Raw genomic sequence first — 22,616 nt, 5'->3', positions numbered from 1 at the left:
ATGTTGGCTGTAGGTTTGCTATATATAGACTTCACTATCTTGAGGAATTTCCCATCTATTCCCATTTTTTGTAGAGTTTTGAGCATGAATGGGTGTTGGATTATGTCAAAGGCTTTCTCTGCATCTATTGAGATAATCATGTGGTTTTTTTTTTTTAATTTTTTATTTAAGAAATGATTAGTGAACAAAAACATAAGGTAGGAGGGATACAACTCCACACAATTCCCACCGCCCAATACCCATAACCCACCCCCTCCCATGGTAGCTTTCCCATTCTCTAGCCCTCTGGGAGCATGGACCCAGGGTCATTGAGGGTTGCAGAAGGTAGAAGGTCTGGCTTCTGTAATTGCTTCCCCGCTGAACATGGGCTTTGACTGGTTGGTCCATACCCACAGTCTGCCTCTCTCTTTCCCTAGTAAGTTGTGTCTCTGGGGAAGCTGCGCTCCAGGACACATTGGTGGGGTCTTCAATCCAGGGAAGCCTAGCCAGCATCCTGGTGGCATCTGGAACCTGGTGATTGAAAAGAGAGTTAACATACGAAGCCAAACAATTTGTTGAGCAATCATGGATCCCAAGCTTGGAATAGTGGAGAGGAAGTGTTAGGGAGGTACTCACTGCAAACTCTAGTGTACTACTGCTTTCAGGTATATATTTTCCAGTAGTTTATGGATACGTGTGCACATAAACTCTCTCTCACAGAAACTGGGGTATATCTAGGTTATGGGACTTTGTTAGAAAGTGAACTACCTGAGATGAAATTAGGGTGTACTATAAAAGGAAAGGTTTCACCTGAGTAATGAAGCTGAAGGGTTGTCATTACACACGTGAAGTCTCTGGATACAGTCTGAGGTGAAACATGTTGAGGTGGCTATCGTTCCTTTGGTTAGGTTGTGATCGGCGGATGCAATATTATTTTGTTTGGATTGGGAGATGCATACGGGAAAGTGGGCCCTATCCAAGGGTTCCAGGACTGGGGGAAGTAGGGGCTCTATAGTGAAGATGTGAGGTTCCTGCTGTCTTAGGGTTCAAAAAGACAATCGATAGTTAATATTATCATCACATTATTTGTTAATTGGGTTAACTTTGCAAAGTCCCTTTATTATGGTTTGCTGTACAGTACCCAGTATCTTGTATATAGCTGTGCTATTGGATGCTTCTAATCTACTTGGTCTAGGCTTTTGAGAGAGTCCGCAAATCAAATACATAGCCTATATATTAAAAAGATTCAGTTTGTCTTTTGAGAAACTTTGAGACATACAATTGATTTCCCCCTCTCATAGTAATTAACTACTGATTTATATGTCTACATTTTGCTAGGAGTGTACATAAACACCATTCCCACCACCAAAGGACTGTGACCCATCCCTCCCACCCACTCCCACCCCCCACTGACCCAGGAAGCTACATGTCTACCCCTCACCACTGGGTTTTTACTTTGGTGCCCTACTTACAATTTGATCAGGTCCTGCTTTTAGTTTCCCTTTCAGATCTTCTAAATCAGCTTCTGTTGATGAGTGGGATCATCCCATACTCATCTTTATCTTTCTGACTTAGTTCACTTAACATAATTCCTTCTAGCTCTGTCTAAGATGGGTCAGAGAAGGTGGGTTAATTATTCTTGATAGCTGCATAGTATTCCATTGTGTATATATACCACAGCTTTCTCAGCCACTCATCTGTTGTTGGGCACCTGGGTTGTTTCCAGGTTTTAGCTATTATGAATTGTGCTGCTATGAACATAGGAGTACACACCTCTTTTTGGTTGTGTGTTATGGAGTCCTTGGGGTATAACCCCAGGAGAGGAATTACTGGGTCATATGGAAGGTCCATGTCTAGCCTTCTGAGAGTTTTCCAGACTTCTCTCTGCCGGGATAGCCTGAGGGTACTTCTTCCCGAGCTAGTGCTCTCTGGGTTGGAGAGAACTCAACTGGAGCTGATCTAGGCTGCTGTGTGGGAGAGGGATCAGGAACTCGTGCTGCACCAACTTCCGCAGGAGATACACTCTGGAACTCTCGGAGCCGGAAAGCAATTTCCAAGTGTCTTTAATCAGAAGAGCAGCTGTTTTTATACTCTCCAAGTAGGGTGGAAACAGGATGTGATATAGAGAGGGTGGAGAGAAAAGTGACTGGTGAAAATCAGAGTGTGACAAAGAAGGGATCAGTGTGTGACAAGGAGGGGGTGGAGCAGGAGAGAATCCTATCATAGAACCACCAATGCCCTGGAGTGCTTTATGTAAAAGTGATTTATGTAAATAGACCAAAGCTTTGGATCAGTAAAATCCCTATATAGGCATATGGTTAAGCAGAAGCCAGGGGGAGATGGCAACTACCCAACATCTCCCCCTTTCTTTTTAACTTTTTGCCATAGTATCAGGAGTGCGGGGCACTTTGTGAGGCAGGGAGACTGATAAGAGGCACACCTTTTTTGGGGTTCTACTGTCCCTCCTTGCTCAACCTCTCCGTGGAGAGAGAGACTAACAGGATTGACACACCCCTCAGGCTCAAGCCCTTCCAAGCTCAACCATATCCTCACAATTCCCCAACATCTTCCTCTTACTTAATGGCCATATATAACTGGGTCAATGTCTGTAAAAGGCTTCATCTCTGTCAGGGGAATAGCAGTGTAGGGGTGAACGGAAACCTGTTGGGAAGAAAGCAGAATGATAGTGTGTAAGTGTCTTCAAAAATAACTAGCACAAGACAGGGAGGGATAAGTAAGAGTAGCAAGAGACAGAGTGAGCCTGATGGGTGGAGGAGTGGGGGCCTGATAAGCCGAGGGGCTAGAGGGGTGATCTGGCATTGCAAAATCCTGAGTCAGCTGGTGGTAAGTTCTATGAACTGCTACAGTTATTCTTCAAGAAGTCCAGCAGTATAAAAGGAGTGTCCAGCAAGTTCTATAGAAGCATCAGTCCAATGTCAACGGCCAGGAAATAAATGCCACACGTCTATCTTGATGGAGGAGGACGGCCACCGGAACTTTTCTTCTCTGTAGAGAGTTACCTGGAACCGCCAAAACATGATGGGTGAAACAGAAGCAGGAAGAGCAGACACCGATGGTTGAGAGAAAGGCAGTAGGAAAGTCTTGTCCTTCGGAGTCTGTGAATCAGGTTCTCCAGATCGTGTCAGGTCACATCATGGGTTTCTGGGGATGGCTGTAATTGTGGGTGATGTCAGAGGTCAGGGGTCCAAGATGGATTTCTGGGGATTCTATATGAGCAGATGCTTCTTTATGCGAAGGCTTGTCATAGCTGTAGTCAATTACTTATGAAAAAACTTTGTAACAAATTAGAAGTTTACTACAATTGATAACTCAATGATTATAACTGGTTTAGGTATCTTTATAATTTTGTGTAAAGGTCATCTTACGTGACCTCATGTAGCAGTCTTTATATAGCAAAGTTTTCATACCGAGTTTAAGTTACATATATTGATTCTTGACTATTTTTACATTGGGTTTTTAAGCAAACTGAGGTTACTAGAGTTAACACATTTTAGTGACAATTTTTTTTTTTTGGTACATTTACGATATCAGATTGATGCCAAATTTGTTGTGGATTAATTTCCACAAGATAGCTTACAGGACTTTTTTGGGGGCCCTCCAAAAATGTCCTGTATAGAGAATCTGTATTTTAACTTAGGAGATGATGAATTGTCACATTGAATATTTAGAGTTTTACCTTAAACACTCAGTTACTTAAATGAATTGATTTTACCTCTTCTCGTAAAAATGTAACTTCGAAGTTACAATTTAACTGTTAAGTTAATGTTTACCAAACTTGAAACACGCATATTAAACATATAGTTTATAACACACAGGAGGAGAAAAACTTGTAAATAAGATATATCATTTCAAATGTGAATTTAGAACTACTGTCATAGTTGAACCATCTTTACTCACACAGTTTAAGACTAAACATTTCATATTGGTATCAAGACTTAAAAAAGAAATCAAAAGGGGGAATGAACAATTTTTGGACTGTTTCTGGACGTCTCCAGAAACCATGGCTGCGTCCAGCCGTTTGATATAAAGTCAGTTAACTTTCAGAGTACTCTGAGCACAATGGGTCATACAAAAATTTTGGTCACTCAATTTTTTTTTTTTTTCACTCACTCACTCACAAAACACAACTGGCCAGTCATAGCATAAGACATTCATTCGGGGGGGGGGGGGAGTTCTGTGAATCAGATTTTTTTTTTATTCTGCCATGCTGTATTATGGATCCTGGGGTGCATCCTGTAGCCTGTCCTCTTGCAGCCAGTCTTCTTGCAGTGTTTCTTGTTCTTCAGGGATATCAGCACCATCATGTGGGTATTGCCGGACATGGCGGGCAGGAACCCAAACAGGCTTGGAGTAATTTTGTGGAAAAATACATGCGAAACCCCTCCCCATAGTCAACAGGGGGTCAGGTCCTTTCCAAATTTTATCAAGTGGGTCTTTCCATTTGACTTTAATAGTTGGGAGGGTGGGTGGTGTTTGCCAATGAAGAATTATAGGAGGTTGGTCGGAGTTTTTGTAAATATTAAAGAGATTTAATGTAGTTAAGGCTTTTGCCAGCTGGATATTAGGGGGGTACATTTCCCCTTTTTCTTTATTTAATTGAGCCTTAAGAGTTTGATGGGCCCTCTCAACAATGCCTTGTCCCTGTGGATTATACGGAATGCCTGTAGTATGAGTAATGTTCCAGAGGGAACAAAAATCTTTAAATTGTTTGCTGGTAAAAGCAGGTCCATTATCCGTTTTAAGTTGAAGATGTAACCCCATTACAGCAAAACAGGAGAGCATATGGCTTATAAGCTTTTTTGAGTTTTCTCCAGTCTGAGCTGTAGCCCACATAAACTTAGAGAAGGTATCAATTGAGAGGAACACATATTTTTGTTTGCCAAAGTTAGGTATGTGGGTAACATCAATTTGCCAAAGAGTGTTGGCTTTTAAACCTCGAGGATTAACCCCCAGAGTCTGAATAGCAGGTGTTTTGATTAGACCTGCACAGGAGGAACATGTAGCAAGAATACGTTTTAACTGTGGCAGAGGAATATCAGGAAATCGAGCTTGAAGACCTTTAAGATTAACATGGGTTAGGGAATGAAAGTCAGCAGGATTAGAGACAGAGGCTAGGAGAATTCCTGTGGAGGCAAGGCGGTCAGCTGCAGCATTCCCTTCAGACAGGGGACCAGGAAGAGGGCTGTGGGAACGTAGGTGCTGAACATACAGTGGATGGGTTCGAGAACAGAGCATAGAGGCAATTTGAATTAAAAGAGGAGAAAGTGGGTTGTCATCAATTCTTACATAAGATCGAGCAAGCCATGGAAGTAAGTTAACAGTATACAAACTGTCAGAAAAAAGGTTGAAGGATTCTGGTACAGCTTTTAATGCAAGGAAAACAGCATAAAGTTCTTTGTACTGAGGGGAATTATCAGGAAGTTCAGTAAAGAGAGGTTTGGGGTATTGCTGGTCTGGATAATATATAAGGGCAGCAGCTCCCTTTTTTCCACCATCAGTGAACACTGTAGGAGCAGAGGGGATGGGATCTCAAGAGAAAAGTTTAGGTACTAGTAGAGGCAACAGAGGTAAAGAAGCTATCAAATTATTAGAGGGAAAATGATTATCTAATTGTCCTGGAAAACCCATTAAACTTATGGCAAAACGAGAATGGTGGCGTATGAGCCATTCTGTATCAGTGAGAGAAAAGGGAAGAATGATTGAATCTGGTTCCCTTCCTAAGACCTGAACCGATCTGTTTCTTCCTTGGCGAACCATAAATGCTAAGGCATCAATCTCGGTAAGGAGTCTTGGAGCTCCGCCTACTGGCATATGAAGCCATTCGAGAACGCCATGTTACTGCCACAATGCCCCCACTACCATGGGGGTGGAGTTAAAGATTAGAAGATTTACTGGAGAGGAGGGGGAGAATCGAACGAGGTGCATGTCCTGGAGAGCCTGGTTAACTTTTTCCAGAGCCAAGGATGCTTCGGGGGTTAACATACGCTTTGAGGAGGGCTGTTTGTTTCCTTTTAACAGATCGAACAGTGGTTGCAGGCAGCTCGTAGGCAGATAAAGATACTGCCTAAGCCAATTCAAATTTCCAAGAAAACTTTGTAAAGAAGCAAGAGTGAGATTAGAAGGAAAAGTAACACAAGGTTTTAAAGGACGAATCTGCGTTAGGGAAATCTCTGAGCCTAAGAAAGATATTGGAGGGATTAGCTGTATCTTCTCAGGAGCTACATTAAGTCCACTTCTCTTTAAGGCAGGGATTAGAAAATCACGTAGGGCGGAGAGATCTGTATCTAATTCTCCCCATATTAACACGTCATCCATATAATGAAAAACCTTAAGGCCCTTATGAATATATGGGAAAAGGGCAGATTTAACAACCTCTTGACAAATAGTAGGACTATTAGCCATGCCCTGGGGCAGTACCACCCATTCAAATCTATCGGCGGGGCTGGCATTATTAATAGAAGGAACAGAGAAAGCAAAACGTTTACAATCTTGTGGGTGTAAGGGAATAGAGAAAAAACAATCCTGTATATCAATAGCTATGATTGGAATTCCTGTGGGAATTGCGGAAGCAAGAGGCAAACCCCTTTGGGGGGAGCCCCAAACCTGCATGGTTTTATTAACTGCACGAAGATCTTGGAGGAGGCGCCATTTTCCTGAGCGCTTTTTAATTACAAAGACTGGAGTATTCCATGGGCTCCGAGAATGACGAATGTGTCCCAAAGATAACTGCTCTTGGACGAGTTTTTTTAAAATTTCTAGCTTCTCCCTAGGCAAAGGCCACTGTTCCACCCAGACAGGCTCATTAGAAAGCCAATCTAAGCGGGGAGTTCTGTTAAGAACAGTGGCAGTTAGTATTGGGGGTGCTGCTTGGGTCTAGCAGTCTCACAGGAGTGAGTGTGGTGTCCTGCAGAGGTGTCTGAGGATATCACTACATCTAAAGATTCCAGCAAGTCTCTTCCCAATAAATTGGTGCTTATATCAGCTATTAAAGGCTGAAAGCGTCCGGTAGTCCCTTCTGGATCTTCCCACACAAGGGAATCTCGTGTGCGGAATGCCTGAGTCAATCCTCCAACACCATGTAAGCGTGGTCCTGGGAGGAGTTCCCAACTCTGGGGAACCTCTGCTTGTCTTAATATTGTCTTATCTGCTCCCATGTCAATCAAACATTTAAAAGGAATATTACCAATCTTTACTGTCATAGTTGGGTGACCCCTTTCTAAAACAGGGGTTGTCCATAAAATCTCAGGCTCTGAATTCGAGCTGTTCTCTTGCTCCAGCCGGTTATTTCTATGCTGGAAGTTCCCACATACCGCGGGTTCCTCCTTCTGCTCACCCTCTGTTATTGTTACTTGGCGTGGTGGGTGTAGCGATGGATTGGGTCCCAAGCTGGGCTTCTGTTTGTGGAAGAAGGGCACAGCACCAAGCGGGCGACCTGCTTCCTTCCCTCTTGGGGGCGGGGCTAAGGGAAGCCCCATACCTAGTTTAAATCCCTGTTTACATTTGGCAGAGGCGTGCCGTTCCTATGGAACCTTGACCAACAATCTCTCCTCCAGTGAAATCCTTTCTGGCATCTGGGACAAGGCATTCGTGGTCTCTGATTCCCTGTCTGGAGGCGGGGTTGCCCTGATTGGAGGTGGGGTCGCCCTGACTGGAGGTGGGGTCGCCCTGACTGGAGGCGGGGTCGTGGTCTATTTTCTGGACATTGGTTACGCCAATGCCCTTGGCGACCGCACTGAAAGCAAGCTCCTTTTTGCTTATGTAAGGTAGCTGCATAGGCCTGTAACATACGTCCTTGAAAAGAGCTTGATCTCAGATCCTGTGTAGCTAGAATCCAAGTATCTGGGTGTTCGTTTTTAAGAGTGATACAGGCCTGTCAAAAATGCGGAAGCATTCCATCCCAGACTATGGATTGCAGAAGGAGAAAACGAGCGTCAGGATTATAAATCTTCCTTTCCAAACTCGATTGGACCCTGGCAATGAATTTAGCGAGGGATTCATCAGGTTCTTGTTGCAGGGAGATAATGGGGGTTGAGGCTGCTCCCATGGGTGGTGTTAATCGCTCCCATGCTTTTAATGCACACAGGCGTACTTGATCAAAATACCCCGCTGGAAACTTGGCTTCCGCCTGTTGAATCCCTGTTTCTAATTGGCCTGTTCCAAACAATGCATCAAAATTACCCTCTGGCTGATTTTGAATATTTTTCCGCGATTGTTGTAAACATTCGTCACGAAAGAATGCCTCCCATTGCAGGAAGAGGGGGCCTGGGAGCGTAGCACGAGTCACATCTCTCCAATCTTGAGGGGTATTAAGGTTCTGAAGCAGGCCTTGTAAAATGGACCTGGTCCATGGGGCATGAACACCGTCATCTTTGATAGCCTGGCGTAGTTCCTTCAGGTCTGTGGTGGAATATGGATACCAGGCCTGAGGTTTTTGTCTATTGGGGGCAACACTGACCGGAAATGTGTGGACTTGCTCTGATAAGTGTGTAGCGGTAGGAGGAGTCATCAAAGTGGAAGCTTCTGGACAAGTGGCTGAAGAAGTGGTTTTGGAGGCTACAGGAGAATTCGGACATGTGTCTATCAAAACAGGGTGGGGTGAAGAAGCAGCCGTGGAGGCAGCAGGAGGTTCCGGACACGTTTCTGCCAAAATAGGGGTGGCCGAAGAAGTGGCTGTGGAGTCCAAAGGAGAATTCGGACACGTGTCTGCCAAAATAGGGGCCTCAGGGCAAGATGCCAAAATAGGGGCCTCAGGGCAAGATGCAGAGGAATTAGGGTGGGTCAAGATCACGACAGGCCTTTGCTTCTTCTTGTTTTTAAGGTGCTGGTTAAGTTCTATGATTACTTCCTTTATCTCTTTGACCTCAGCCTCTAGGTCCTTAAGCCTTTTGAGAGGTTGACCTATATATCCCTTAAAAGCTGCTATGATGACCAACAGGATATAAGGTGAAGCCCCGAGAAAAATGTCCCAGATATATAAAAATTGTATACTGAAAAAGAATGCAGGATTTGGAAAAGATTTTCCATGGTGGAAAGATCTCCGGAAAACAATAAGAAAGAAAAAAAACTCACAGTGCCTTAACACAATATTGCAGATACCCAAAAGGTGTGTACTTATCTAAGATGTCTTCTTGTAAATCTGCTGCTTACAGGTCCCTGTTCCGGGCGCCAGATGCCGGGATAACCTGAGGGTACTTCTTCCCGAGCTAGTGCTCTCTGGGTTGGAGAGAACTCAACTGGAGCTGATCTAGGCTGCTGTGTGGGAGAGGGATCAGGAACTCGTGCTGCACCAACTTCCGCAGGAGATACACTCTGGAACTCTCGGAGCCGGAAAGCAATTTCCAAGTGTCTTTAATCAGAAGAGCAGCTGTTTTTATACTCTCCAAGTAGGGTGGAAACAGGATGTGATATAGAGAGGGTGGAGAGAAAAGTGACTGGTGAAAATCAGAGTGTGACAAAGAAGGGATCAGTGTGTGACAAGGAGGGAGTGGAGCAGGAGAGAATCCTATCATAGAACCACCAATGCCCTGGAGTACTTTATGTAAAAGTGATTTATGTAAATAGACCAAAGCTTTGGATCAGTAAAATCCCTATATAGGCATATGGTTAAGCAGAAGCCAGGGGGAGATGGCAACTACCCAACAGCTCTCCACAGAGGCTGTACCAATTTACATGCCCACCAGCAATGTAAAAGGGTTCCTCTGTCCCCACATCCTCTCCAGCATTTGTTGCTGCTGTCCTTTTTGATGTATGCCATTCTTACAGGAGTGAGGTGGTATCTTAGTGTTGTCTTAATTTGCATTTCTCTGACAATCAGTGACCTAGAGCATTTTTTCATATGTTTGTTAGCCTTTTGGATCTCCTCTGTGGTGAATTTTTTTTTTCATTTCCTCTGCCCATTTTTGGATGGCATCATTTGCTTTTTTGCGGCTAAGTTTGCTGAGCTCTTTATATATTTTGGTTATTAGTTTCTTGTCTGATGTCTGGCATGTGAAGATCTTCTCCCATTCTGTGAGGGGTCTCTCTGTTTGTTTAATAGTTTCTTTGGATGTGCAGAAGCTTTTCAATTTGATGTAGTCCCATTGGTTTGTTTCTGCTTTAGTCTTCCTTGCAATTGGGTTTGATTCATCAAAGATGTCCTTGACGTGTATGTGGGAAAGTGTTTTACCAATGTTTTCCTCTAAGTATTTGATTGTTTCTGGTCTGACATCTAGGTGAGTCTCTGACCCAGTGGTTCTTAAGGAGCATGTTGTTTAGTTTCCAAATTCTATGTCTTTTAATAATTTTCCGTTTGTTGTTAAATGTTAGTTTTACTCCACTGTGTTCTGAGAAGATACTTGGGATGATTTCAATCCTCTTGAATTTATTGATGCTGTCTTTGTGGCCTAACATGTGGTTTATCCTTGAGTATGTGTTATGTGGATTTGAAAAGAAGGTGTATTCCATTTTTTTGGGGTGGAGGAGTCTGAAAATGTCCAAGAGGTCTAGTCTGTCGATCTCTTCATTCAATTCTCTTGTATCTTTATTGGTTCTCTGCTTTGTTGATCTGTCTAAGTGTGAGAGTGGGGTATTGAAGTCTCCCACTATTATTGTATTACTATTGATGTATTTTTGAAATTCTTTCAGTAGATGCTTAATGTATTTAGATGGTCCCTCGTTGGGTGCATAGATGTTAATAATTGTTAATTCTTCCTGGCTGATTGATCCTCTAATCATTATGTAATGTCCTTGCCTATCTTTTATTACTTTATTTAATTTAAAATCTATCGCGTCTGAGATGAGAATGGCTGTTCCTGCCCTTTTTTGTGGTCTGTTAGCCTGTATGATAGTTTTCCATCCTTTCACTTTAAGTCTGTGTTTATCTTGTTGTGACAGATGGGATTCTTGTAAGCAGCATATGGTTGGGTTATGTTTTCTGATCCATCCCCCCACCCTGTGCCTTTTGATGGGTGAGTTTAAGCCATTGACATTTATAGATATTATGGATTTAATGTATTGTAGTGCCATTGTTCTAAAAAACAATTTGTTTACTCTGATATATTGCAAGTATTATAGTGATGTTCTTATTTATAAGAGGTCTTTTAGTACCTCTTTCAGGGCTGGCTTGGTGATGGTTGCCTCCTTTAACTGTTGTTTGACTAAGAAGGTTTTGATCCCTCCATCTAGCTTGAATGAAAGTCTAGCAGGATATATTATCCTTGGTTGAAACCCCTTTTCATTCAGGGCTAGATAGATATCTTGCCACTCCCTTCTGGCTTTTAGAGTTTGAGTGGAGAAATCTGCAGATAATCTTCTGGGTTTTCCCTTGTATGTGACTTTTTGTTTCTCTCTTGCAGCCTTTACGATCCTTTCTTTATCCTTACTTCTTCTCATTGTGACTGTGATGTGTCTTAGTGTCTTCAGGTCTGGGTTGATTCTGTTTGGTACTCTCTGGGCCTCTTGAACCTTGATATCCTTTCTGTTATTCAGGTCTGGGAAATTTTCTTGTATTATTTCCTCTAGAATGTTTGCTTCCCCTTCCTCTCTTTCTTCCTCTGGCAGGCCAATTATACGAATGTTACTTCTTTTGATATCATCCCATATGTCTCTGTTGTTGTTTTCAGTGTCTCTCAATCTCTTTTTAAGCTCTTTCACCTCTTTCTTAGTTTTCTCTAACTCATCCTCTGTCTAACTAATTCTGTTTTCTGCTTCTGTTAGTCTGCTTTCCCTTACCTCAGCTTGTTTTTTCATTACAGCTATTTCAGCTTTCAGTTCTCTAATTGCCTCAAGATAATCAGTATTTTCCTTGGGGGTCTCAACTGTTGTTTCCCTAATACTGCCATTCCTTTCCTCCAATGTTGTTTTCATTTCTGTGATTAAAAAGTTTATTATTGCTTGCATACTTTTCTTATCTATGGTTACTTCTGACTGATTTGTGGTTTCTTCTGGGCTCTTGTCTTCATTCATTGGGGTAGCAGTTTTATTTGTTTTTAATCTACCCATTTTTTTATTTATGTGTTTCTCTCTTTTTTTTATGCTCTGTTGTTCCTCAGTTGTTGTGTCTTGAGTACAAGTAACACTGTACTAAATACCTTTATGACAATTGCACTCACCAACCTCCGGAATTACAGTAGCAACTGAAGTAAGTATTGAAGTAGTTTAATCGTTACTAGTTAGCCAAACAATTTCTCCAGTCCGTGAAAAAATAGTAACCAAATCCCAGTGAAGAAAGAGAAAAGAAAGAGAGGATACCAATAATAGACAGTTATGCAAATCTATTATCCACTGTATATTCTAGGGGTAACAAGAGGGGAAAGGGAACTAGAGCAGAGATACACACATAGAGAGTCCACTCTGAGTCAGATTTCTTCCCCAAAGTAATTCACAAATTCAGAAAGGCAAAGAAGAAAGAATTGTATGACAAGATTAAAAAAAAAAAGAGAGAGAGAGATAAGAGAGAGAAAAGGGAGAAGATAAGAAGAAGAGTTGCAATTAAAGAGCAGTGCAAGGAACTTCCCAAATGTGTATCAGTGAATTAAAAAAAAAAAAACACCCTGTTTGGTGGTATGGGGTATCCTACTAGGAGCTGGCCCCAGGGACTACTTATGGGAGGGGGGGCGGCAGGAAGGATGTATGCTTGAAAATTAAAAGGAAGAAAAAATAATTTTTTTCCCCTACTAAATTCTTAACCCAAATTAAGTTATTGTCACCTCCTTGGTGTCACCGCTATGGCCCCTTATTGGCTGACCTGCTAAAGGCAGAAAATCCTATTGTTTACATGAGATGTGTCCGGAGCTCAAAGGCTAGCCACTTCTCCGTCCGCCATCTTCCGGGAAACCCCCCCCTCCAGAGTTTTTTAAAGGATTTCTCGAAAATGAAAACTAGCTCCAAGTCCTTTGATCCAATGAGAGCTATACTCAAGAAGTCTTTGGATCCGCCCTCAGGGTCGCGGTGGACCCTGGAGACTCCCGAGAGAAAGCCCCCGAGCTAAAGTGCTCTCTCCGGGTCCTCTGCCTGCCGCGCTCTGCAACCGGCGGAGGAGCCGCCTTCCCGGGCGGAGGACAATGCCCAGTGCACTCTCCTTGCCCGGCGCCGCCTGAAAAGTCTGGAGCCCCGCTAGTCCGTGTCACCTTTACTCTAATTCTTAACCCAAATTAAATTATAATCACCTCTTTGTTGTCACTCTTTATTGACTGGCCTGCTAAAGGCAGAAAATCCTACCGTTGCCGACGATGCAATCAGAGCACTCGCTGTTAGCAGCTTCTCAGTCCGCCATCTTCCCCCGGTCTCAAATCATGTGGTTTTTGGCTTTGCTTTTATTGATGTGGTGAATGACATTGATTGACTTACGGATGTTGAACCAGCCTTACATTCCTGGGATGAATCCCACTTGGTTGTGATGAACAATCTTTTTGATATGTTGCTGTATCTGGTTGGCCAAGATCTTGTTTAATATTTTGGAATCTATGTTCATCAGAGATATTGGTCTGTAGTTTTCCTTTTTTGTTCTGTCTCTATCAGCTTTTGGTATCAGGGTGATGTTGGCTTCATAGAAGGTGGAAGGGAGTATTCCTGTTTCTTCAATCTTATGGAAAAGCTTAAGAAATATGGGTACTAACTGTTTCCTGAAAGATTTGTAGAATTCGTTAGTGAAGCCATCTGGTCCAGGACTTTTGTTGTTGGGGAGATTCTTAATAATGGTTTCAATTTCTTTGTCTGTGATTGGTGCATTTAGATTTTGTAGTTCTTCTTGGTTCAGTTTTGGAAGTGCATATGCTGCTAGGAATTGTTCCATTTCTTCCAGATTCTCTAGCTTGGTGGCATATAGTTCTTCATAGAAGTTTCACAGGATTCTCTGGATTTCTGTGGTGTCAGTTGTGATATCTTCTCCATCGTTTACAATGCTATTAATTTGAGTCTTCTTATTTTTTGTTTGGTGTGTCTGGCTAGGGGTTTGTCAATTTTGTTTAATCTTTCAAAGAACCAACATTTGGCTTCATTGATGTTTTGTATGGTTCTTTTATTTTCAATGTTGTTTATTTCTGCACTAACTTTAGTCATCTGTCCTTCTGGTTGCTTTAGGGTTCCATTGTTCCTCTTCCTCTAAGTCCTTGACGTGTGCAGTAAGGTCATTCATTTGAGCTTCTTCTTGGTGTTTAATATGTGATTGTATGGCTATAAGTTTCCCTCTCAGTACTGCTTTAGCTGTGTCCCAAATATTTTGATAGGTTGTGTCTTCATTTTCATTTGTTTCCAGGAACATTTGAATTTCCTGCTTGAGTGAGTCTCTGACCCAGTGGTTCTTAAGGAGTATGTTGTTTAGTTTCCAAATTCTGTGACTTTTAATAATTGTCTGTTTGTTGTTAAATGTTAGTTTTACTCCACTGTGGTCTGAGAAGATACTTGGGATGATTTCAATGTTCTTGAATTTATTGATGCTGTCTTTGTGGCCTAACATGTGGTCTATCCTTGAGTATGTGTTATGTGGATTTGAAAAGAAGGTGTATTCCAGTTTTTGGGGGTGAAGTTCTCTGAAAATGTCCAAGAGGTCTAGTCTGTCAATCTCTTCATTCAATTCTCTTGTATCTTTATTGGTTCTCTGCTTTGTTGATCTGTCTAAGTGTGAGAGTGGGGTATTGAAGTCTCCCATTATTATTGTATTACTATTGATGTATTTTTGAAAGTCTTTCAATAGGTGCTTGATGTATTTAGATGGTCCCTCATTGGGTGCATGGATGTTAATAATTGTTAAGTCTTATTGGCTGATTGATCCTCTAATCATTATGTAATGTCCTTGCCTATCTTTTATTACTTTATTTAATTTAAAATCTATCGTGTCTGAGATGAGAATGGCTGTTCCTGCCCTTTTTTGTGGTCCGTTAGCCTTTATGATAGTTTCCCATCCTTTCACTTTAAGTGTTTATCTTGTGTGACAGATGGGATTCTTGCAAGCAGCATATGGTTGGGTTATGTTTTCTGATCCATCCCCCCACCCTGTGCCTTTTGATGGGTGAGTTTAAGCCATTGACGTTTATTGATATTAAAGATTTAATGTATTATAGTGCCATTGTTCAAAAAAATTTTGTTTGCTCTGATATATTGCAAGTATTATAGTGATGTTCTTATTTATAAGAGGTCTCTTAGAACCTCTTTCAGGGCTGGCTTGGTGATGGTTGCCTCCTTTAACTGTTGTTTGTCTAAGAAGGTTTTGATCCCTCCATCTAGCTTGAATGAAAGTCTAGCAGGATATATTATCCTTTGTTGAAACCCTTTTTCATTCAGGGCTTGATAGATATCTTTCCATTCCCTTCTGGCTTTTAGAGTTTGAGTGGAGAAGTCTGCAGATAATCTTCTGGGTTTTCCCTTGTATGTGACTTTTTGTTTCTCTCTTGCAGCATTTAGGATTCTTTCTTTATCCTTACTTCTTCTCATTGTGACTATGATGTGTCTTGATGTCTTCAGGTCTGGGTTGATTCTGTTTGGTACTCTCTGGGCCTCTTGAATCTTGATGTCCTTTCTGTTATTCAGGTCTGGGAAGTTTTCTTCTATTATTTCCTCTAGAATGTTTGCTTCCCCTTCCTCTCTTTCTTCCTCTGGCAGGCCAATTATACGAATGTTACTTCTTTTGATATCATCCCATATGTCTCTGTTGTTGTTTTCAGTGTCTCTCAATCTCTTTTTAAGCTCTTTCACCTCTTTCTTAGTTTTCTCTAACTCATCCTCTGTCTGACTAATTTTGTTTTCTGCTTTGTTAGTCTGTTTTCCCTTGCCTCAGCGTCTTTCTTCATTACAGCTATTTCAGCTTTCAGTTCTCTAATTGCCTCAAGATAATCAGTATTTCCCTTGGGGGTCTCAACTGTTGTTTCCCTAATACTGCCATTCCTTTCCTTCAATGTTGTTTTCATTTCTGTGATTAATAAGTTTATTATTGCTTGCATACTTTTCTTATCTATGGTTACTTCTGGCTGATTTGTAGTTTCTTCTGGGCTCCTGTCTTCATTCATTGGAGTAGCAGTTTTAATTTTTTTGATCTACCCATTTTTTTGATTTATGTGTTTCTTTTTTTTTTATGCTCTGTTGTTCCTCAGTTGTTGTGTCTTGAATACAAGTAACACTGTACTAAATAGCTTTATGACAATTGCACTCACCAACCTCAGGTATTACAGTAGCAACTGAAGCAAGTATTGAAGCAGTTTAATCATTACCAGTTAGCCAAACAATTTCTCTAGTCCGTGAATAAATAGTAACCAAATCCCAGTGAAGAAGAAAGAGAAAGAAAAGGATAGCAAGAATAGACAGTCACGCAAATCTACTATCCACTGTATATTCTAGGGGTAACAAGAGGGGAAAGGGAACTAGAGCAGAGATACACACATAGAGAGTCCACTCTGAGTCAGATTTCTTCGCCAAAATAATTCACAAATTCAGGAAGGCAAAGAAGAAGGAAGAATTGTATTACAAGATAAAAAAAAAAGAGGTAAGAGAGTGAAAAGGGAAAAGATAAGAAAAAGAGCTGTAATTAAAGAGCAGTGAAAGGAAATTCCCAAATGTGTATCAGTGAATTCAAAAAAGCACACTGTTTGTTGGTGTGGGGGCTGGGGGCTGTGACTTTGGAAGCTGTAGGATTAAGGAAGAAAGGATGACAATAATGAGAAAAGAAAAAAAAATGAAGGGAGAGAGAGAAAAAAGAAAAAGATAAGAAAAAGAACAGTCATAAAAGGGCAGTGAAAGGAAAGGGTTTTTTTATGTATTTATTTTTAATTATTTAATTAGCTATGTGGTGTGAGGTGGGGTGGTGGCTTCTTAGAAAGAAAAAAGGCCAAAGGTTTCAGAAGGGTATAGACCTAGAATTAATGATACTCCCTGGTGGGACAGGACTTTGGTAAAGAAAAGGAGCTCCTAGCAGGGCATCCTGCTAGGAGCTGGTCCCCAAGGACTAGTTATGGGGAGGGGTGTGGGGAAGGTATGCTTAGAAATTAAAAGGAAGAAAAAAAATTTTTTCCCCTTTTTTTCTACTCTAATTCTTAACCCAAATTAAGTTATAGTCACCTCCTTGGTGTCACTGCTAGGACCCCTTATTGGCTGGCCTTTAAAGGCAGAAAATCCTACCATTTCCAGGAGATGTGGTCAGAGCTCAGCCACTAGCAGCATCTCAGTCTGCCATCTTCCGGGAACCTCCTTTTTTTAAATCTTATCTATAAGTCTATCATGTCAGATATGAGAATAGCTGCTCCTGCACTTTTTTGTGGGCCATTGGCTTGTATTATAGTTTTCCATCCTTTCTCTTTAAGTCTGTGTTTGTCTTATTGAGTTAGGTGGGTTTCCTGTAGACAGCATATTGTTGGGTTGTATTTTCTGATCCATCTTCCTACTCTGTGTCTTTTAATAGGTGAATTCAGGCTATTGACATTTATTTATATCAAAGATTGAAAATATTTTAATGCCATTATTGTAGAGTTTTAGAGTGTTTTGATATATGTCCTATTTGTTGTGGTCTGGTTGTTTATAGGAGACCTTTCAGAATTTCTTTCAGGGCAGGCTTGTTGATGGTTGATTCCTTCAACTGTTGCTTGTCTGAGAAAGTTTTGATGCCTCCATCTAGTCTGAATGACAGTCTAGCAGGGTATAGTATTCTTGGCTGAAAGCCTTTCTCATTGAGCACTCGATAGATATCTTGTCATTCTCTTCTGGCCTGTAGTGTTTGTATGGAGAAGTTTGCTGCTAATCTTATGGGTTTTCCTTTGTAGGTGACTCTTTGTTTTTTCTCTTGCAGCCTTCAGGATCCTTTCTTTATCCTTATTCCTTTCCATTCTAAGTATGATATGTCTTGGTGTCTTTAGGTCTGGGTTAATTCTGTTTGGGACCCTCTGGGCTTCTTGCATCTTTATGTCTTTGATGTTGTCTAGACCAGAGAAGTTTTCAGCTACTATGGTCTGGAAAATGCTTTCTTCCTCTCCTTCTCTTTCTTTCTCTGGCATGCCAATAATGCGTATATTGTTTCTTCTGAAGTCATCCCATCGGTCTCTGTTGTTGTTTTCAGCATCTCATAATCTCTTTTTGAGATCTCTTACTTCATTTTTAGTTGTCTCTAATTCATCCTCAATCTTGCTAATTCTGTCTTCAGCCTCATAGATTCTATTCTCTCTGCCCTCTACTGCTTTCTGGAGTTCATCTATTTTGTTGCCCTGCTCTGATACTGTTTTAGCTTGTTCAGCTAGTTGCCTTCTTAGCTCAGCGATTTCAGCTTTCAGCTCTCTAATAACCATGAGATAATTAGAATCTTCTTCCATATTCTTATTTGTTGTTCCTGCATTTCTGATTACAATTTTTTCAAATTCTTTACTCACTCCTGTTATTATTTCCTTAGCTAATGTTTGGATGTTGAACTCATTTTGTGCTTCACCCTTTCGAGGACTTTTAACTGGACTCTTGTCCTGGTTTGATTCTCCAATATTTTTTCTTGTTGTTTTAACCATTTTATATATTATGTTATGAGTTCCCTTTATCAGTACTTTTCAAATTATTGATCACTATTGCCTGGATTGACTTGTGTCTAAGTAAGTTAATTAAAGGGTTCACAGTGGTGGAAGTTAACAGTTATTTCAATCCCTGAGTTGGAGCTCAGTGGTTTAAAAGCCTCTTTTTTTTTTTTCCTTCCCTGTAGGCTATGGGAGACTGAGGGCTTTTAAACTATCAATAGGCTTCTTAGCTTAATCACTGACTCCTGACCAAGAGATAAAGCAGGGTGTGGCAGAGATAATCCAGTGGTTATGCAAAGAGACTTTCACAACCCCCCAGCTATGCCACCGAGGTATAGGTCTTCTGAGTTTCCTGGTTAGATCTCTGTCCCCTGGTGTCCCTTCCTGTCGCTGCTCCAGATTCTGAGGGTAGTAGCAATGGAGACTCAGAGTTGCACTTGGTGAGTCTCTGGGGAGTCCTCTCCTCCCTTAAGCTGTCCCCTTGTTGGTGGAGCAGACTGGAGGTGGTGTCTCCACTGATAAACTGCTGAACTGTTAGCAGTCAATCTCTCCTTAGACCCCTCTCTCCTCTCTGTCACCAGCCACACGTGTTTGTACTCACCGGTGATTTACTGGGTTCCTGTGGTCATTCTAGTCTTGTCTTGTTTCGGTCCCGGGTGGTCTCCTTTGGTATTCCTAGTTGATCCGGGAGAGGAGAGGAGAGAAAGTGATCTGCTGCTTGTAGCTCTGCCTCTGGAAGTCAGATCCCCAGGGGGGATCTTTAAGAGTGATGAACCAGTGTTGCAGATGTGTCTCTCCATCTTTCTCCCCTTCTCTCTCAATTTCTCTCGGTCTCTACCCAAAATAAATAAATAAATAAATATTTTTAAAGATATTGCCTTTTTTGATTTAAAATGTATTATCTTCCTCTATCTATGTGACTCTGCTCCCTAGAACTAAATGTAGTAGTTGTGATCCGCAAAGATACATATGTAAAAAAGAATAAGAACAGAATATGCAGTGTATTTTTAAAAAGATTATCTGTAGACATTTGATTTCATTCTATTTTCTGTCACTATAGTGTATAGAGCTATCTATATCAGCTTATTTCTCTTTGCACTTCTCTGTGAGACTTATGAATAAAATTTAAGATTAGCATTACTTAAATTTTCATTCCTCTAGTTTTTAAACTGATACTGCCAACTTGCACAATTGAAAAGTTTACTGTTAGTCTCTTTCTGCAAAAAAAAAAAATGTGTACTTGTGTCATATTTAACTCCATGACATTGAGGTTTATATCTAAAAATAGAAAGGTATTTCTTCAGGTAACTAAATATCCATCTGTACATGCTTGAATAGAAATGAAAGTTGTTCTCTCTAGTTGGTTGGTAGTTAACTGGGACAATCTCACAGTGGAGTGATTCTGGGCTGGTCACTTGGTGTGTTTTAACCAATAAAACATGTCAAAAGCAACTATTTGTCATTTCAATGATTTTTACTTTGTGTTCAGAAGACTTGACCATCTTTATTGTTGTTTTTTTGAAGGTGACAGTCTAATTTGAGACCACTATGCTTTGAAGTCCATGGTAAAGACTAGTCACAGAACCAAGGAGGGACCTAGATAATAGAAACAACAGAAGACCATGATAGCCCATGCACAGTGACCTGTCCCAGCCAGATTTAGTCCTAAGAATGACCAAAGAAATGCCCCTACAGGCAAAGAAATATTTTCTCACTTAGCCTGCCCAAACTGCAAAGAACCAGTAAGCAACAAAGTTAAATCTCTATGTTCGGGGTTAGATTTTTTTTAGGCAAAAAGCAGTTAGTTAGAATGTCTTCCTCAATTATTCCGTAGGAGAATTTGTCCTCTGAGTACTTAAACGGTTGTTTTGATTTGCTTTGTTATGTTTTCCTGTTGTGTTCAGAAGTTCCAGCCATTATTTCTTTTTAAATTTCACAATTTATGAATGAGACAGAGATCAGAGATGGAGAAGACAGTACAACATGGAAACCACCTCCTCTAGCACTTTACTTGTCTTGTGATGTTAGAGGTTGAACCTGGTCTGTGTTTGTGAATGTAGGTGTCTTACGCACTGAGCGAGTTCTCAAGCCCTCTTCAGCTCTTTATATCCATTAATGATCCTACCTTTTCTATAGGCTAGTTCTATCTTTTTTTGTGTGTGTGTGTGTGTGTGTGTGTGTGATAATGAGTAGGTTTATTTGTTGTAGTGTTATGCAGATAAGTTCTAGAAATTCTATTCCTATCATCACTTGGAGAAGATAATAAACTACCTGAATCAAAACCCCAGACGTGGTATTGTCATGAAGATCACATCAGACCCTACATCTAGAAAGCCTTGTTAGAGATTTGATGGTTATTTCTTTAGTACTTCAGTTGACTTGCTGTCCTATGTGGCAGTGGGTATACAATGTGTGAACGATGTTGATTGGCCCAGTAGGACGTGGCAGTGGGGATAGTTGGTGTCGTAAATAAAGACATGGAAGCAGATTATATTAGCTTTTTTTTTTTTTGGTTGCATACATAATAGAAGATCATATATTTAGGCTCATCTAATGAACTTAATAATATTACAAACAATATATCCCATTAAAAGATGAATTTCACTCAGGGATATTTTTCTTGTAGAATTCCATTTATTCTGATTCAGAAATTCTGGTCTAAGGCTTAAGGATGTACATTTTAAAGAAATTCTTATACTAGATTGTTACATGGGCAGACACCTGCTTTGACATGATTGAGACCTAGGTTTGAGCTTCGGGCTGGAGCCCAGGTACTTCCCTTGTGAGGACTATGGCATTAGGAGGAGTTGCAGTGCTACATATCTGTCTGTCCATCTTCCTACCTGTTGTATCTATATATTATCTACCTATCTATCTATCTACTAATATGTTGTATATATAAATGTATACAGATATATGCATGTATTTCTCTCTATATAAATATACATATCAGCCTAGAGGGAAGACCAAGGGATGACAAGAAAGGGAAATGAAGTATGAAATTAGGACTTCTGTATCTAAATATTTGATAGTTAAATAATTTAAATGTTTGATATTTAAAATTTTTGTATCTAAACAGAGCCATGAAACTCAGGGAGAAGATTTGATTTCCAAAGTTCTCTTGGACTCAGAACATACCTTTAGAGCTACAGCTGTCTCTCCCGCCATTTAGCTCTGTCTTTATCAAATGAAAATGAAACAAAAGAAGGGGAAAATGGTCCCTATACATGGTGGGTTCATTATGCAGGCACTGAATCTGAGCAATAATCCTAAAAGCAAACACACACATACACACAGACACACACAGACACACACACACACACACACAAACACACACACCACAGCATGGAATATCAGGATATAAAAATGGCTTGGAAATAGGTATTCTATCAGTGTACTGTTGAGGAGGATTTTCTCATTAAAATACATATAACATAATAAGACAACATTTTTATGTGGTCAGCACTTGATGTTGCTGCAAGATTATACATTCAAGGTGTAAGATATTCATGACTAGGAGGATCTAAGTGGGGGCTAGAGTGTTATGTGGAAAACTGATAAATGTTACACATATATAAACTACTATATTTTACTGGTGACTGTAAACCACTAATCCTACTAATAAAGAAAAAAGAGATATCCATAATTCTAATTTAACATAGTATGTAAAAATTTATTTGATATAGTTCCATATCACACAGATTATAAATTACCCTCAAAGAATTTATCTTTAAGATCACGTGTTAGTTTTCATGTGTTAACAAATAAAAATACCCACAATTATTTGAGATGTCTATTCAGACAGTTTTCAAAAATGAAGAAAAACATTTGTGGAAAACTTTTCTTCTCTTTTCTTACACTGTATAAATTAAATTCTTCTGATATACTAAAGGAGATCACCTGGGACCTGAACAAGGCAAGACTAGGACAACTTTAAGAACCCATCAAATCACTGGGCAGACACTTGTGGCTCCTGGTCAGAGAGGAGCCTAAGGAGAGATTCCTGGGGCTAAAACCTGTTTCTACTCCTGAGTGGCTGGTAACAGTCTGGCAGTTTACCAGTTGATGTACCACCTCTAGTCTGTTTTACCAATGAAAAAAAACTGCTGAAGGGAGGAGAGGACTCCCCTAAGACTCACCAAATGCAACTATGCGTCTCCA

Source organism: Erinaceus europaeus, chromosome 10, assembly GCF_950295315.1.
Source record: "Erinaceus europaeus chromosome 10, mEriEur2.1, whole genome shotgun sequence".
NCBI lineage: Eukaryota > Metazoa > Chordata > Mammalia > Eulipotyphla > Erinaceidae > Erinaceus > Erinaceus europaeus.
Note: the sequence above shows the minus strand (reverse complement) of the source record.